The sequence below is a fragment of the Cervus canadensis genome, chromosome X (genome assembly GCF_019320065.1).
Source record: "Cervus canadensis isolate Bull #8, Minnesota chromosome X, ASM1932006v1, whole genome shotgun sequence".
In the NCBI taxonomy this organism is placed as follows: Eukaryota; Metazoa; Chordata; class Mammalia; order Artiodactyla; family Cervidae; genus Cervus; species Cervus canadensis.
Window position 1 is genome coordinate 27,226,740 of NC_057419.1, and position 18,993 is coordinate 27,245,732.

Below are 18,993 nucleotides of genomic sequence, written 5' to 3' on the forward strand. Positions count from 1 at the left end.
GCCATGGGTGTACATGTGTTCCCCATCCTGAACCTCCCTCCCACCTCCCTCCCCATCCCATCCCTCTGGGTCATCCCAGTGCACCAGCCCCGAGCATCCTGTATCATGCATCAAACCTGGACTGGTGATTCATTTCACATATGATAATTTACATGTTTCAGTGCCATTCTCTCATATCATCCCGCCCTCGCCCTCTCCCCCAGAATCCAAAAGACTGTTCAATACATCTGTGTCTCTCTTGCCATCTCGCATACAGGGTTATTGTTACCCCATCTTTCTAAATTCCATTTATATGCGTTACTATACTGTATTGGTATTTTTCTTTCTGGCCTTCTTCACTCTGTATAATAGGCTCCAGTTTCATCCACCTCATCAGAACTGATTCAAATGTATTCTTTTTAATGGCTGAGTGATATTCCATTGTGTATATGTACCACAGCTTTCTTATCCATTCATCTGCTGATGGGCATCTAGGTTGCTTCCATGTCCTGGCTATTATAAACAGTGCTGCAATGAACATTGGAGTACACATGTCTCTTTCAATTCTGGTTTCCTCAGTGTGTATCCCCAGCAGCGGGATTGCTGGGTCATATGGCAGTTCTATTTCCAGTTTTTTAAGGAATCTCCACACTGGTCTCCATAGTGGCTGTACTAGTTTGCATTCCCACCAACAGTGTAAAGTGTTCCCTTTTCTCCACACCCTCTCCAGCATTTATTGCTCGTAGACTTTTGGATAGCAGCCATTCTGACTGGTGTGTAGTGGTACCTCATTTTGGTTTTGATTTGCATTTCTCTGATAATGAGTGATGTTGAGCATCTTTTCATGTATTTGTTAGCCATCTGTATGTCTTCTTTGGAGAAATGTCTGTTTAGTTCTTTGGCCCACTTTTTGATTGGGTCTTTTATTTTTCTGGAATTGAGCTGCAGGGGTTGCTTGTATATTTTTGAGATTAATTCTTTGTCCGTTGCTTCATTTGCTATTATTTTCTCCCATTCTGAAGTCTGTCTTTTCACCTTGCTTATAGTTTCCTTTGTTGTGCAGAAGCTTTTAATTTTAATTAGGCCCCATTTGTTTATTTTTGCTTTTATTTCCAATATTCTGGGAGGTGGGTCATAGAGGATCCTGCTGTGATTCATGTCGGAGAGGGTTTTGCCTATGTTCTCCTCTAGGAGTTTTATAGCTTCTGGTCTTACATTTAGATCTTTAATCCATTTTGAGTTTATTTTTGTGTATGGTGTTAGAAAGTGTTCTAGTTTCATTCTTTTACAAGTGGTTGACCACTTTCCCCAGCACTACTTGTTAAAGAGGTTGTCTTTTCTCCGTTGTATATTCTTGCCTCCTTCGTCAAAGATAAGGTGTCCATAGGTGTGTGGATTTATCTCTGGGCTTTCTATTCTGTTCCATTGATCTATATTTCTGTCTTTGTGCCAGTACCACACTGTCTTGATGACTGTGGCTTTGTAGTAAGAGACTAAAGTCGGGCAGGTTGATTCCTCCAGTTCCATTCTTCTTTCTCAAGATTGCTTTGGCTATTCGAGGTTTTTTGTATTTCCATACAAATTGTAGCACAGCGTTTTAAAAAGTCATTTGTTAAGTGTAAACCTTAACTTCTCAAAGTATAAATTGAATGTTAATGGAATTTCTTAAGTACAGATAAACATTAATTTGATTTCTTAAGAGATTAAACAATGGTTGTGATCTGTATTAAAACATTATTCAGTCTGTAAAATGTATCAATAGTGATGATTATTTCTAATCATTTATGATTAAGAAACCCAGGGAGCCAGTGTTTAGTGATGATGGCAAAATACATGTCCTTTTTTTTTTTTTTTAACAGTGAGTTATTTCAAGGCAGTTTAATTCTAAGATTTCTTTCAGTGTTGGCAGTGTATCAGACGAGCTTAACAGTCTGTTCATTTGGAAAGTGTGTGTGGTGGAATACACAGGGGCTCTAGAGCCAGTCAGGTTTACACGGAATCCTGGCTTAGTCGCTTAATAGCTGTTTGACATTTGACAGATTGGTATGTTGGGGTCTCGACTTCCTTGTCTGTAACACAGAGAACATAATGTTAGGTGAAGCCTTATGAAACTGTCACTTGTAGAGGTCAAAAATGGTCAACCATCTGCAATCTCACGTGGTTCCCCTAATGATTACCTTGCATGGTGGTTGTGAAGATCAAACAAGATAATATTTACTTAATACCTGGCACAATGCTTATTAAATGTTAGGATCCCCTTTGATAAAAGTGAAAAATGTTAATATTGATGTTTAATTATCTCTTTCATATTGGCAGCTTATCCATTGGTCCATTGCGCACCAAATAACTAATTTGTACCTTGCCTTGGTCCAGGGACAATTTAAGGAGGCTGTTCTGCATATACTTGGTACTAAATATTCAGATGCTAGTGAATCAATGTTTCTGTTTTGGCTCTTTGGTTATTTATGAGCTGACGTTTTATACTTTGCTAGAATTTGATGGAACACTGGAGAGCCCAGTTGGGACTGAGGGTTTCAAAGAGAGTTTATAACAAATTTCGTCTTTCATACTTCTGTGTCAGGTTCCGTCCTGCAAGCCAGCCCCATGCAGTGGTATCTGGTGAATGTGTGGGAGAGGGTGGACCTGATTAGTAGCGTTTTCCAATTTCCTTGGCATGACGATTTCCATCACTGCTGATTTCAGCCTACCCACAAGGCATCACCGAATGCAGACTTAGGAAGAGCTGAGTGCAGTGAACTCTCCTGAGCCAGAACCAGTTGGCTCCAGCATGCCACTGGCCCCAGAATGCATGAAACCCCATCTGAGGGCAGTGCTCTATAGACAGAAACTAATAGCATTTGTAAGATATTTGATTTAGATTTATGTGCTAATGAAAAATTTTCACAATTACTGAGCATTTTGGAAAAACACAAACAGAATAAGTGCAAAAATGGAACAAAACTAATTACAATAGGTACTGCTGTCCTAGTTCTGTATGATACCTTCTCATTAAATTGCTTTTCTTGATGAGACAACCTGCAGGGTTTTGCTTTTTTTTCCTTTGTCAACCTCTTATTTTAATGAGTAAAATACTAAGTATGCCCAAGAGAAAAATACTATATAATTTTATTTATTGACTCTTGATGATCTTACTGACTCACATGTTGGGAAATTCCTTTTTGGTGGGATTGTAAAAGCGAAGATCACATTGTTCAATAAAACATGAAGGAATGTGAGTCACAAATGGAGGAATTTCTGAGGACATGGATCCTTTTTCTTTTTTTCTCTTTAACAGTGATGTATTTGAAGATATAAAAAATGGTTCTGCAAGTAAATTTTTTTTTACTCTAAATCAGGGGTATTAAGTAGGAGGTGGTACTGTCCAGGGGTGAAGGTGAATTTTAGAGATTGATGGTGGCATTTTTTGCTTGTTACAATGATTGGGAGGTAATATTCAAAGGGTGAGATCCTGAGATGCTAGAATTGGAAACTGTTTTTTGCTCCAACTGACCTTCAGATGTCCTGCTGAACCTGCGTGTAGGTGAAAATAAGCACCTGATTTTCCCAGAATGCAAGCGCCGTGGAAATTAAAGGATTAAATTAATTTTGCTTAGAATTTTTCAAGAGTTGTCCACCATGTTGGGAAGTCATAGCCACATGGGCAGGTCTGCTTTTGTAATCTGAGTCGCCACTAAAGCACACCTGGGTCTGGCTGTGTCTCGAGCTGTCATTCAGTGATGATGTGATTATCATAAGTTCCTTGATAGCTCAGTTGATAAAGAATCCACCAGCAATGCAGAAGACCCTGGTTCGGTTCCTGGATTGGGAAGATCCACTAGAGAAGGGAAAGGCTACCCACTCCAATATTCTTGGGCTTCCCTTGTGGCTCAGCTGGTAAAGAATCCACCTGCAATGTGGGAGACCTGGGTTCGATCCCTGGGTTGGGAAGATCCCCTGGAGAAGGGAAAGGCTACCCACTCCAGTATGCTGGCCTGGAGAATTCCATGAACTCTATAGTCTATGGGGTTGCAAAGAGTCGGACATGACTGAGCGACTTTCACTTTTCTGGCTATTTTATTTTGTGATCTGGTGTTGCCATGCCAGAGGGTTTATGTTTTGAGGTGCCTGCTATTTTATTATAAATAACTTTCCTTTTATTTCTCCTTTCTACTAGGTCATTATGTTGTTTTTTTTTACAGTGATTGTAGAAGTATGTGGTATCACCTTTGAATTTCCTTTCAAGTCAGTACAGGAGGACTACTAAATTTATGTTATAAAAGGAATCATTGGGTCTGAGATCACTGGTCTAAATAACTAATCCTTAGCATTATCTGACAAGATCATTTCTTTCCCAGGCTCCCAGCATATCTACCTACCATCTAACATCAAAGAGTTCCCTTGGCTGCAAGACTGTAAAAGATTGTTCAACTCTGCCCCAGTCGCTACCATTTGTGGTCTAAAATAGCAATTTTATCCATTTTCTTGATCATTGCTTACAGTTTTGTCATCTGTTCTTTGAAACATTTGGTGCCCTCTTGCAAAAGGACATAATCAAACAGTCCAGTGGATCAAATCTTAAGGCGGTTTGAAATGAAGTGAACCTAAATTTGCTTAGAGTTTAGAATTTTCCCTTGAGGAGTTCAGAGGCAAGCATTAACAAGCACATCTCTTTTGTCTCATGCCATACACATTGGCAATAAACACCCTGGTAAGAAAACAAGCAGTTAGAGCTATGCACACAGTAACAAACAATAGCTCTATATTTTGGGCTGGATTCAAATACTGACCTACAGATCATATTGTCAACACAGTGAAAGAGAAAAAATGCATCATTGGTGAATAAACCTGTAATGAATATGCAGGGATAACCTTTGGCAGGTTTGCAAAGCGGCTGGCATTTGTTTCCAGCACTTTCATCTTCTTTCCTTGGTGCCCTTTACTTCCCTTCAGCTCCTCCCACAACCGCAAGCCTAGGGCTCTCAGTCAGCAGGGAATTCACAGTTTTGAGCTACTTCTCCTGTACGCCAGGCACACTGATATCCATGATCAAATCCTTTTCTGATACGAAGGAGTCTCCCTGTCTGAACGGAGGGATGCTAATAAACCTTTTTCCTCCACTTAGTAACTCTAGAATCTTTTCAGAAGGGCTCCTTTTAGAGATCAAGATAGTTGTCACCTTAGACAAGGAGGAGTTACTGGGGAGGGGCATGAGAACTTCCGGGCTTTTATTGTGGTAAAAAAGTACCTATCATAAAGTTTAGCACCTTAACTGCTTCTAAGGGTACAGTTCAGTAGTGTTAAGTATATTCATATTAGACAGCAAATATCTCCAACTTTTTAATCTTGCAAAACTGAAACTCTATACCCATTACACAGGAACGTCCCATCTCCTCTGTCTGCAGCCCCTGGTAACTACCCTTCCATCCTCCTTTTTATTTCTATCAATCTGAAATCAATAAAGAGGTATCTATTCTAGATACCTCATATGAATGGAATTATACAGTATTTATCCTTTGGTGACTAGTTTATTTCCAATAGCAGAGCATCCTCAAGGCTTACCCATGTTGTAGCACGTGAAGAATTTCCTTCCCAATGTTCTGTTTCTTGATCTGGGTGCTGCTTACCTGAGTATGTTCATTTTGGGAAAATGTGTCCACTTATTAATTGGACACACCTGTTATACTTCCAAAGAGGAGTTTATTTTTTAAAGGTAGATGGAGATAAAATTTTAAAATCATCACCACCACTTCTCCTAAGGTATTAGTGACTTGTATTACTGTGTCCCAGAGATGCTTTAGAAGTCCAACTCGGAGACGGCATTGCTGAATTCAAAGGAGTAGAATTAAGGGTAGAAGATGAGAAGAAATGGCTCTTCTAATCTCACCTGACACGTGTGTGGCTCTGAAGCCCTTTATACAGAGAGAGCTGGGTCTGTCCTATCACAATCCCGATCGCTAAAACTTAATCTCCCCAAATAAGAGTAGAAGGTGAATAATTAACTGTTCTTAAAGAGGGAATGAAATTGGGAAGGAAATCCATTAAAATAATGGCAACCCACTTCAGCATTCTTGCCTGGGAAAGCCCATGGGCAGAGGAGCCTGGTGGGCTATGGTCTGTGGGGTCACAAAGAGTCGGACTTGACTTAGCTACTAACACTTGCCCTTTCATGCTCAGGATGGATTTTCTAGCTCCAAGTCACCCTTTGAGGAACAGCCTCATTTTGCACTGCTCTCTGTAAAAATAAAGACTATTGTTTAAGACCAAAAAAAATGCCATCTTAGGATAAAGAACAAAACAAATTTGGATGAAGAAAATCATGTAAAGTTGCCAGATCTAGTAAAAAACAAACAGAAGCAGTCAATCAATAAAGGGCTTTCAGTGTGATTTGAATTTCACATGATCACCATGTAAGCTTTTCAAGTATAAGTATGTTCTAAATAGCACATGAAATATACTTGTACAAAACATTTATTTTTTATTTATCTGAAATCCAAAGTTCACTGGACATCCTGTATTTTACATGGCAACCCTAGATGCCAGGGAAGGAGATATAGTCCTCAGTTCAGTTCAGTTGCTCAGTCGTGTCCGACTCTTTGCGACCCCATGAATCACAGCATGCCAGGCCTCCCTGCCCATCACCAACTCCAGGAGTTTACTCAATCTCATGTCCATCGAGTCAGTGATGCCATCCAGCCATCTCATCCTCTGTCATCCCCTTCTCCTCCTGCCCCCAATCCCTCCCAGCATCAGGGTCTTTTCCAATGAGTCAACTCTTCGCATGAGGTGGCCAAAGTATTGGAGTTTCAGCTTCAGCATCAGTCCTTCCAATGGACACCCAGGACTGATCTCCTTTAGGATGGACTGGTTGGATTTCCTTGCAGTCCAAGGGACTCTCAAGAGTCTTCTCCAACACCACAGTTCAAAAGAATCATTTTTTTGGCGCTCAGCTTTCTTCACAGTCCAACTCTCACATCCATACATGACCACTGGAAAAACCATAGCCTTGACCAGACGGACCTTTGTTGGCAAAGTAATGTTTCTGCTTTTTAATATGCTATCTAGGTTGGTCATAACTTTCCTTCCAAGATAGTCCTAGGGAACACGAAAAATGTCTCTGCAGTACAGGGAGCCACCCCAAAATCAGATTGTCTGGGAAGTAGTAGTTAGCATCCTTGTCCTAGAGGAAGGAATGGACTTTGCACTGAAAATCAGTTTGATTTTGCAATTAATAAAAATGAGAGAACTTTTCTTGAATGGATAGGGGTCCAGAGTTTAAATGAAATGCTGTCACATGAATTGGGAGATTGGGATTGACATATACACACTACTGTGTATAAAATAGATAACTAATAAGGACCTTCTGTATAGCACAGGGAACTCTACCCAGTGCTCCGTGGTGGCCTAAATGGGAAGGAAATCCAAAACAGAGTGGACATATGTAGGCGTGTAGCTGATTCACTTTGCTATACAGCAGAAACTAACCTGGCTTCTGTGGCGGCTCAGTGGTAAAGAATCCACCTGCCAACGCAGGAGACATAGGTTCAATCCCTGGGTTGGGAAAATCCCCTGGAGAAGGGGCATGCCAACCCACTCCAGTATTCTTCCCTGGGAAATCTCATGGACAGAAGAGCCTGGCAGGCTACAGTCCATGGGGTTGCAAAAGAGTCGGACATGACTTAGCAACTCAACAACAAAGAAACAAATATTCCAATAAATAAATATTCCAAATATTCCAATAAATTAAAAGAAAAATCCTATCACATTCACTGTTTCCCAGAGAGCTGGGTGGCAGAAATGACCTAGGATAATGGTGTGTGGGCTGCAGGCAGGAAGAGCAGAGGACTTCTTCTGAAAGGCCTATCACCTGGTAATGACTTGTCAGTTTTCATCTGAAGAAGTCCTCGATGTATAAAAATAAGGGATGCCATTAAAAGTACCACATTCATTCTGGTGGGGAAAAGCAAGTTCCTAAACATTCCATCCCCCCTTATTCATCAGAGCAAAGGTGTCCAAAATTCACTCAAGGTGAACAAGAGCCATTGCTCTGGAAGGATAGGGCTTGCCACACAATTTCTGATTCCCTTTGAAACCCTACAGTTAAACCCTTTTAATTCTGAATCAATAGAAGGGATAATCAAGCTGGGATCAATGGAAGTTCTGAGGCTTCTTGTTTAAAATAAATCATTTTTAAACTGCAAGTGTATAATGAGGATTAAAATGAAAAATGACTTTAAAGTTTTGCAAGGCCTGCCTGAATGATTTATTTTAAAATCAAAGGTATAGCTGCATACAGTTAAAGGCAAGTGTCCTTTAAAGAGTTTGTCCCAGAAAATAGGTAAATAATATGTTCAATGATCTTTTTTACACCATTGATTGCTTTTCTTTCATAGAGTGTTTGAAGTAAACTTTGGCCTAGCTCAGGTTGAATTATCACAAAACCTTAAAACAATGAAGAGTGAATGTATTATGTGGAAGCTGTATCTATGACTGTTATCAACTGGATATGGAGAATCTCGGCTGATACTTTTTATGGCCTTATGAAACCTTATGTTTTATGGTCAACAACCCTGACCTGTATGTCCCTGGACAGTCTCCTTAGGTATTGACACCTCAGCTTCCTCATCTGCAAAAGGAGGGGGTAGACCAGCTGATCTTTATTCTCCAGGCTTCAAAACATCATGACAAGATTATACTGAAGGTGTGTTTGTGTCAGGAACAGATGGCTTAGAACAACTAACCTAGAGCTTTTCTTGGTAGTGATGTTTTTAAGAAAGAAAGGTAAGAGTGCAGAAAAAGTGTTCTTGATGACTTCTTGTCCCTTTGGAAATCTTTCACCAGTAAAATAGTCAGGACTTGGAGAAACCCCAGAATATCCACAAAGCAATAACTCTAGATAGGACCCAGGACTAAAAGAACTGAGAGTAGATTACGGACAGGAGAGTAGATAATGTGAGAGAAAGGTGAGCCTGTCTTTACTCCTAGATCCAGATAGTGCCTGTTGGGAACAAAGGATTCCCTCCCAGTTAGTACATTCAGTGCTGCCAGAAGCACTGTCTTCTGTTTGAGTTTCATAAGCACCTGGAATAGCGGGTAATGGAAGCTGCAGTGCAAAATGAGACCATGCCCAGGGCTGCGTGTGTCTGCCACCCCGACTCTGAGGTGAACAGTCCATAGGTGGTACTTTGAGGATCAGGCTTTCTCAATGTGAGGAATATTCATACCATTTAAGTCAAGTGTTTAAGATGCAAGTAACTTGTTTTCATGACACCCTTTTGCTTCCACACTCATTGCCAAATATTTGTGCACCTTCTGAATGTTGGTTTACAATTGATGAATGTACCTGAAATGTTCAACCACAGCTTCTTGCGAAGACTCTTCCATCTGAGGCCCCTGGTGACCATCCATCTCCTTAGCCAGTTTCTTCCACAGCTTGGAAGGGAGACTTTGAGTTGGGAGTACCCTCCCAACTCTGGCATCAGACAAAGTGAGGCAACTTCAGTCATTTGGCTGGGCCTCAGTCCATTCTTGCTGCTTCTACCTTCCTTGCCAAGGGGACAGGATTTAGGAGGGATATTCTAAGCACATCTGAGGACTGTGTGTATATGGACACTATGGAGTATATGTGCCCACTTGGCCACAGACTAATAGAAACTAATGTGTAAGGGGATATAGGAGAAAGTTACAACATGCACAGTATCATGATGTGTATGGAGTGTGTATGGTGTGTGATATTTTGTAGTAAAGTTCAGAATCTGTTCTGGGAAACTTGGTAAAAGTTTTATCCTCTGAGGCATGGGAGGTGTGGTAGGCTGGATAATCAGTTCAGTTCATTCACTCAGTCGTGTCCAAGTCTTTGTGACACCATGGACTGCAGCATACCAGGCTTCCCTGTCCATCACCAACTCCCAGAGCTTGCTCAAACTCATGTCCATCGAGCTGGTGATGCCATCCAGCCATCTCATCCTCTGTCGTCCCCTTCTCCTCCTGCCCTCAATCTTTCTCAGCATCAGGGTCTTTTCCAAAGAGTCAGTTCTTTGCATCAGGTGGCCAAAGTTTTGGAGTTTCAGCTTCAGTCCTTCCAATGAATATTCAGGACTGATTTCCTTTAGGATGGACTGGTTGGCTCTCCTTGCAGTCCAAGGGATTCTCAAGAGTCTTCTCCAACACCACAGTTCAAAAGCATCAATTCTTTGGTGCTCAGCTTTCTTTATGGTCCAACTTTCACATCCATACATGACTACTGGAAAAACCATAGCCTTGACTGGACAGACCTTTGTTGGCAAAGTAATGTCTCTACTTTTTAATATGCTGTTTAGCTTTGTCATAGCTTTTCTCCCAAGGAGCAAGAATCTTTTAACTTCATGACTGCAGTCACCATCTGCAGTGGTTTTGGAGTCTAAGAAAATAAAGTCTGTCACTGTTTCCCCATCTATTTGTCATGAAGTGATGGGACTGGATACCATGATCTTAGACTGGATAATGCCCCTCCCCCAAAATGTCAGCCGCCTTCTTGCTAGAATCGGTGAATATGTTACCTCATAGGCCCAAAGAGACTTTGCAGATACCCCTAAGTATGCTTATCTCCAGATGGGGAGATGATCCTGGATTATTCAGGTGGGCCAGTGTGATCACAAAGGTTCTTATAGGAGGGAGACAGGAGAGTCAGAGTATGAGAAGGAGAGTCAGAGACAGAGATGTGACGGTGGAAGTAGAGGTCGGAGTGATGTAAGGCCACAAACCAAGGGCTTCGGGCAGCCTCTAGAAGCCAGGAAAGGCAAGGAAATGGATTTTCCTCTAGAGCTTCCAGGAGGAATGCAGACCTGCGGACTGCAATTCTAGGGCTACTGACCTCCAGAATTGGAAGAAAATACGTTTGTGTTGTTCCAAGTCACTAAGTGTGTGGCAGTTTGTTACAGCAGCCATAGGAAATTAAGACAGGAGGACTCTACAGTGTATTTTCAATTAAACAAGCATGCTTTGGTGAGAGTGTTGAGGTATGGACTGGTGGGAATGTTCAGAGAGTCAGTTACTATACAGGTTTTTCTTGAGAGCCTGCTAGTAGCTAGGAAATGAGACCTCGCTGGTGGACAAACAGACATGGGCACCACCAATATGGAACTTAGAGCCCCAAGAGGAAGACTGGCATTAAGCCAAAACTGCTGTTAATTAACCTCAAGTGTGCACTGTGCTATGAAGGAGCACCACATGGCACTATGTGAGTGATTCAGAGGAGACCTAGTCCATCTGGATGGTCAGAGAAGGTGTTCCTGAGAATCAGATTTCTTTATTTTTGAATTTTACTGAAGCATAGTTGATTTATAATGTTGTGTTAATTTCTGCTATACAGCAAAGTAATATACACATATATATTCTTTTTCCTATTCTTTTCCATTCTGGTTTATCACAGGATATGGAACATAGTCACCTGTGCTATACAGTAGACCTTGTTGTGTATCCATTCTATATACACTAGCATCTGCTGATCCCAAACTCCCCTGAGGGTGCAATGTTGAAGGCAGACTCTAAAGATGAGCAAGAATCGACTCTCAGGTCAATGGGGGTGGAAAGAACCTTTCAGACAGAAGGAAGAGCATGTTCAATAGCTGTAGGCAGGCAAAACATCGCCTTTTAAGGCATTCATATAAATCCAGTATTGCTGGAGCACACAGAATGAGAGCGAGAGCTGTACAAGAGGAGACGGCGAGCTGAGTAGGGCCTGGACTAGGCAGGGCCTCCTAGACCCTTAAGGACAGTGGCGTGACCATATTCACACTTTTAAAGATCCCTTAGGCTTGTGGCTCAGCTGGTAAAGAATCCGCCTGCAATGTGGGAGATCTGGATTTGATCCCTGGGTTGGGAAGATCCCCTGGAGAAGGGAAAGGCTACCCACTCCAGTATTCTGGCCTGGAGAATTCCATGTTGGGGTCACAAAGAGTCGGACATGACTGAGCGAATTTCACTTCACTAGGCTGCATTAGGTGAAAGAATGGAATGAGGGGCAAGAGAACATGCCAGGAGACCAATGTGTAAGGACACCGCCACAGTCCAGGTGACAGGTAATGGTCACTGAGACCAGGATGCTGGCAGGAGGATGGAGAGATGCAAAAGGAAAGATTCAAGAGATTTATAGGACAGAGAATCGGAAGACTTCATGATTGAGGGGGTGTGAGAGGCAACACCAAGCAGATGCCAAGGATGATGTCCAAGGTTTTGAGTTGAATCAGCCCAGTCAGCAAAACCACCATTTTCTAAGGACAGGAATAATGCTGGAAGAGAAGAAATTTGGTGGGAAGATCTTGAATATAATTTCGGACCTGTGTAGCTTGAGGAGGTCACTGAGCCCATCAGGTGGAAATGGCAAGTCGGCATTTGCATATACAGAGGCAGAAGATTAATTGGTAGTCAGAGTTTTTTTTTTTTTCATTTATTTTTATTAGTTGGAGGCTAATTACTTTACAATATTAAGCTGTGGGGATAGTGAAAGATTGCCTGGGAGGACAGACGCAAGGAAAGAGCTCCAGGGAACTCTAAGATGAAGCCTAGGAGCAGATGTCAGGAAAAGAGACCTGGAAGTGACCAGGAAGCATGGAGAAAAACAGCGAGGGTGGGGAGCCACTGAATTCAAACGAGTTTTTCAGCAAGGAGGAAGCAACCATGTGGTCAAGAAAAGTAAGAACTAAAAAACATCCTTTGGACATGAAGATGATGGGTGACCTTACTATAAATTTGGCATGGTGGGTGGATGGAGAGAGAACCTAGGGATTCTCATCTCCTCAGAGTGTTTCTGGCAGATGTTCATGAGAACAGAGCCTTCAGGGAAAGCACTGTGGTGGTGAGAAGTCCAATGGAAAATTGCTCTTGGGGAAGGGCTGAAATACTTAACATAGGTGCTTTGCCCTACCAGTAGCCCTGGGGCCTTAACCACATCTCTTTGTTCACTTGTTCACCTTTGGCCACAAGCACTCCACCATTTGCTCTTCTTCGTAGCTCTCTAGTCCTCGATAGCTGCTGTCTCTGTCTCAAGCCTTGGTTATTCTGAGACTTGACCTGTGAACTCACCCTCTCCTCCTCTTTCTTCCTTTCCTTCTGATGTGGTTGGAGAGATTTTGTCTCCAGGCAGTCTGAGTAAATGAACATTTCATTGCATCTGCTTTTCATCCTGTGTGTACGCGGTGGTTCTCCATCAGGAACAGGGCCAGCCCTGCGGGCAGACAAAGGACAAACAGGGTTATTTGTTAAGTTGGTGAGTTCAGAGTAGTCTAAGGGGAGGATACAGCTCAGGCTCCCACCATGTGAGAAGCCAAGGAGGCTAAGGGAAAAGCCAAAAGAGTTGCCTGAGGTTGAAGGTTAAAATATTGGAAAGAGAAAATGGTCCTTTATTTGTTACAGTTGTCTACTGAAATTCAGCTTACATCTAATTCAAATGGAACTCTGACTGGCTACAAGGGAACATAGCTGAAGAATGAGAACAGGTGTTCCTCAGGTCATGCTGCCAAAGAAAACTAACTCAAGACCAAAGTAACTTTCTCACTGAAACCAAAGCAACAGCAGGAATGCAGAGAAGAAAAAAAAAATGCAGTGAAAGAAGGAAGCCATTTTGAGGGAAAGGAATAAAAGAAGAAAAGGGTTATACAAGGGGAAACAGGGTATAGCTCGGACTCATCTAATAACCTTGAGTGGTGAAAAAATAATTGGAGAACAATGTCAAAGAGTTCCGAACTCGGTTTTGAACACAAACATAGGTTTTATGTATAAATTTTAGGGTAGATATCCCCTCTCTCCTTCTATTTCCTTTGCCCTTCAGACTTGGAAATTATTCCCTTTGGTTAAAACAAAATTATTTTGTCTCCTTTCCTGGGAAAGTTCTTGTCCTCACTCTTCATTCAGGATCTGTTGAATAAGTTAGTACGTGAGGAATGATAGCTGTGGGTGACTACATTGGCAGCAATAAATAATTGAGTATTGTAGTCAGAGTTCTTCACATAGACTCATGAGCTCCTTTTTAGAGATCAGCTGAAGTCCAGCTCTCTCACCTGACATATGAGGAACTGGCCATGGAAAGATGAAGCAATTTTCCAAAACTCACAGAGCTACTTAGTGGCAGATCTAGACCTGGATCTTTGAGGTCAGGTGTCTTGTAGGCTGTGCTGTTACGCACAGTGTATAGACACTTGGCATGAACCCCCATAATGGAAAGCGTGCTGAGGCCAGGAGGACACCGTCTCCAGTTCTCAGAACAAACCTTTGGAGGAGTCTTTAACACTCCCATTTTCCAAGTGAGGAAACCAAAGCTCAGAGAGGTTAAATAGCTTTTGCCTAAAACCACACTGTCAGTAAATAGCAACATGCCTCATCTTGCGGTGACCGGTACCTAGGGGTGATCCTCTACCTCAGTGAGGAACAGAAGATGGCCTTCCTGGTGTCATGAGGACCGCTCAAAGACCCACACAACCAAAGCTATTGACCCAACTCCTTGGCTGTGGTGCCAGGAAAGGGCAGGGGGTGAGGAAATGGGACACTGAAGGTACGTCCTGTTTGGAAGGGAAACTCCAGGTCCAGTAGTATGATGCTGGTCTGGTGGAGGCTGAATGAAGGGAAGGGGTCTCTGGGGAAAGGACAGACACTGCCTAGCTCAGAATAGCATCTAGACTGAGGCTGGGTCTTTGTGCCCCTCACTGGGCTGAGGTGTTTAGGGGAGCTGATCATATGCATTTAGAGATACGTGTGCTATGACTCTAACTGCTTTTGAGGGGTTCCATAATTACATAGAACTGAGTTAATAATCCTGGGCTCAAGATCCACAGGTCCATGCGTGCCTCTCTTCTTAATGAAATACATAAACCAGTATGAACACCCAGGAACCAACACCCAAACCCTAAAGTAGAGCATTTGATGAAGCTGTCTGACTATACCATCTTTTTAAAAATTTTATTTTACTTAAGTATAGTTGATTTACAATGTTGTATTAATGATAATACCAAGTTTTGAAGAAGAGAATATGGATTAACAAAATCTCTTATTCATCCATAGGATATAAATTGGTTTAATTGATTTATATTATCTTGTAGTATTAGACTTTCTCATGGAGTCCATATACCTGTCCAAAGATAACATTCACAACCATGCTGTTTACTATTTGTAGTGGATAAATAAATACGTAAGAAGAAGGAAGGAAGGAAAGAAAGACAGTGTAGAAATAACCTAAACACAACATAAAATGACAAAAAACTTACAGGAATCTTTTTTGAATGGGGCAGGTCTAGCTCTTCAATAGCACCCACTGAAAGCCTCTTTCCAGGTTACTATCCGGGGGAAAGAAAAGCAGGGCTGAAAAAAAAAAAAAAAAAAGCAGGGCTGTATCACTTGTCACCAGTCATGTGTTTGGAACTTGGCCTCAAGGACTAGGGAGGTGTAGTTTATTTTTTTAATGAGGCTAGTCTGTGTGAAGCAATTTCAGTTTTAGAAAACACATCTCCTCCCATTTTTTTTGGCGTCACTTCTGTTTGTATAGGTCACCGAGCCATGGCAGAGAGAAGAGACTTGGCAAATGAATAATGCCCTGAAAAAGTATCCAGTGTTGAATTTACTGGCTCTTTCATACTTCAGTGGATGACCTTAGGCAAGTTACTTAAGTTCTTTGAGCCTCAGTTTTCTCATCTGTAAGTGGGTCTACTCTTGAGTGCCTTGCAGGATTGATATAAGGATTGAAAGAGCTAACTATACCCAGCACAGTTCTGGCACAGAGAAGCCCAGCAGCAGATGTTAGTTACCTTGTCCATCTACACAGAGGTGGAAGGGGCACCCTGCAATATATCGAGCACAGCACTGTCCAGTGGAAATCTAACAGGAGCCCCAAATATGAGCCACAGGTTTAATTTGACATTTTCTGGAAGCCACATTTTAAAAAGAGTAAATGAAAGAGATGAAATTAATTTTAGTAATGTATATAATTTAACCAGTATATCTAAAATGCTGTTATTCCTTCCTTCCCTCCCTCTTTCTTTTCCTTGTTTTTTTTTTTTGCATCCCAAGTCTTCAAAATCTGGTGTGAATTTTACACTTACAATGTCTCAATTCAGGTCAGCACATTTCAAGTGCTCAATAGCCCCGTATGGGCTTTAGTATTCATACTTCTGATGAGATTGAATCTCTTTAGATTTTGAGATCTGGCCTTTTTGATTCTATTCTATTGCACATTTCAAATTGTGGTAGGCAATTGGCCCCAGTCTCGTTTCTTTAATATCACTGATTTAGAGTTATCTCAGGCATCAGGCTTCCCTGGTGGCTCAGACGGTAAAGAATCTAACTGCAGTGCAGGAGACCCGGGTTCGATCCCTGGGTCGGGAAGTTCCTCTGGAGAAGGGAATGGCAACCCACTCCAGTATTCTTGCTTGGGAAATCCCATGAACAGAGGAGCCTGGTGGGTTACAGTCCATGGGGTTGCAAAGAGTCAGGCATGACTGAGTGACTTTCACATTCATATACATTCACATTCAGGCATGGGATGGTACATGGGACCAGATTACCTGAGAGCAGGAATCCTCCATCTTCTTGTGAGGAATGGCTGGCTGGCTTGTCCTCAAAGCTTCAAACCTCTAGAACACTGGGATCAGTGGAGGGAGAAGGAAGGCGAAAAGAACTGGGGCTGATAATGACTCTGGAGTTTCTGGGGAAGAGGCCCTCCTGGTAGCTACACAACAAGGCTCTCTGATAAAATCTTAGCAACTTGAGAACTGACTCAGGTTTGCTGTCAAGTTCACTATTAGGGGTGGTGATAGTCAGGGGTAAGGGTGGCGGCTGCTTCTTGGCAAACAGCTTGGATGGGTGAAGGCGGTACTAGACTTACTCATGTAAGAAACATCAAGTTTTCCAGATAAGAGGTGGCACCTTAGATATCAGAGTCCACTGTACATAACGATTCATGCTCAGTTAATTATGGGTGCTAAGTAAATATTAATCGGAACTGATAAAATGCTTTGGATAAAAACAGTGGATTCCGACATGTCTCTGTATAATGAACCTTCTTTTGGGGTGAAGGAGGACTGAATAAGGCCATTCATGTTACCTATCCTTGGTTCATGTTTTGGGATCACTTCCCACCCAAGAACTCTGAGAATTTCCTAAACAGTATCACTCAAAACACTCTTTAGGGAGTTGCTGTTGTGGGCATTTCACTCTGTTTACTTCCAGACTTTTTTCTATGAAGCCTTTGTGATTTCTTCATAGCTGAGCTCAAATAAAGTTTTGTATCTTGCCTTAACCTACTTAAAATGTTTGCATTTCCCATGTTCTCATATAGACTTCACACAATGAATTTTTAATGACAGTATAATGATCCATTGAGGGCATGTGCCATGACTTACTAACTATCCTCCATAACTGTTTCTTTTCTTCTGAACATTATAAGATGTGGTTTTGTTCTACAACACTTGGACACATGAAATATAACTTTTATTTTTAAAAACTCATATTAAATCTGAGTTTGAGTTTCCACATGCAAAGCTGGCGAGACACCCATCAACAGACATCAATGTGGGTCTTGTTCCCAATTGTGTAGGCATGGTATCTGAAAAACGCTTTGTTTGCCAGTTAGGATACTTCTGACTCTAAGTAATACGCATCTCCCAGAGCTGGCCTAAACGATAAAGGAGTTTGTACTGGCTTGTGTAACTGGGAGCTCAGAGGAAACTTCAGGATTGCTTTGGTTTAGTTGCCTGATAACATCACCAGGGACCTTATCTCTTCCCACTTGTGCTCTGCTTTCTACACGGTCAACTTCACCCTACTCACAAGATGGTTGTCCACTGATTCTTCTGAGTGTGTGCTTAGAGATGGGGAGGAGGTAGAAAGAGTGAGAGATCCTTTCAGAAGCTTTCTCTGAATGGCAAATAAGTTTCTTTTACAGAGGCTCCCAGGAAATGCTTCCTGCCTTTTAAAATTTTTTTTGGCTGCATCAGTTGGCCTGTGGGATCTTAGTTCCCCCATCAGGGATGGAACCCGCACCCCTCCTGCAGTGGAAGTGCACAGTCTTAACCACGGGATCACAAGAGAAGTCCAGTCTTCTGCTTTTTATTGGCCTCAATTGGGTCATGTGCCAAAACCCATGAGCCATGGCCAGTGGTCAGGATTAAGCTCATGAGTTTTTAGATTGAGCCATATATCTCATTTATTATTAACATCACCAAAGTGGGCTATTCCCCATTGGACACCTCCCCCACGCCCCCAAAGCACAATTGCACCGCACTGGGAAGTAAATAAAAGGCAGTGGGAGGTAGTTACCAACAGAAGAGGGAATGAATTTACAGAGACTATCAGCTTTGCTCAGTATTATAGCCAATGAGGTTTATCCGAGGCAGGATTACAGAGACTACCAGAATGTCTCTTAATATCTTGCAACCTGTTTTCAGCCCTAGAAACCAAAGCACCCTCTCTACAGAACAGCTAATAAACTTCCCAAGGCACAGAGCCCAAAGCCGAGACCCAAAGTCTCCATTCTCTTTTAGGTGGGTGAAGATCAGCTTCCCCTTTGTTTTGTTTCCTCCAAGAGCAGCAAAAACAAAACCCAGATTTCATTTCTCAGTAAATTAATCTGCCACACTATCCCTGTAGTTAAAGTCTTTTCTGACCTCTTTTGGAGCAAGAGAAAGACCATTAAGACCAAAAAACCTTAATTAGAACAGAAAAGACTAGGATAAATGGACTTCAAGAGGATCTGAACCACCTAAAGTAGCTTGTCAAAAAAAATAAAGAATCTTGACCTTTGGGGAAATAGAGCTACTGCTTCAAATACACCAATATTTGATTCAAAGTATACATTTAGTAAAACGTAAATAGTTGTTGCTTCTCTAGTTCACTCATCTCCACACTGTTATTTTCCACATTTCAAATCAAAAGGTGGGCTAGTGAATCTTGGGTGCAACCATAATTTCTTTCAAGAGGCAAATGGATAAATAAAACTCTGCTACATCCAGACAATAGAATATTACTCAGACCTAAAAAGAAATGAGCTATCAA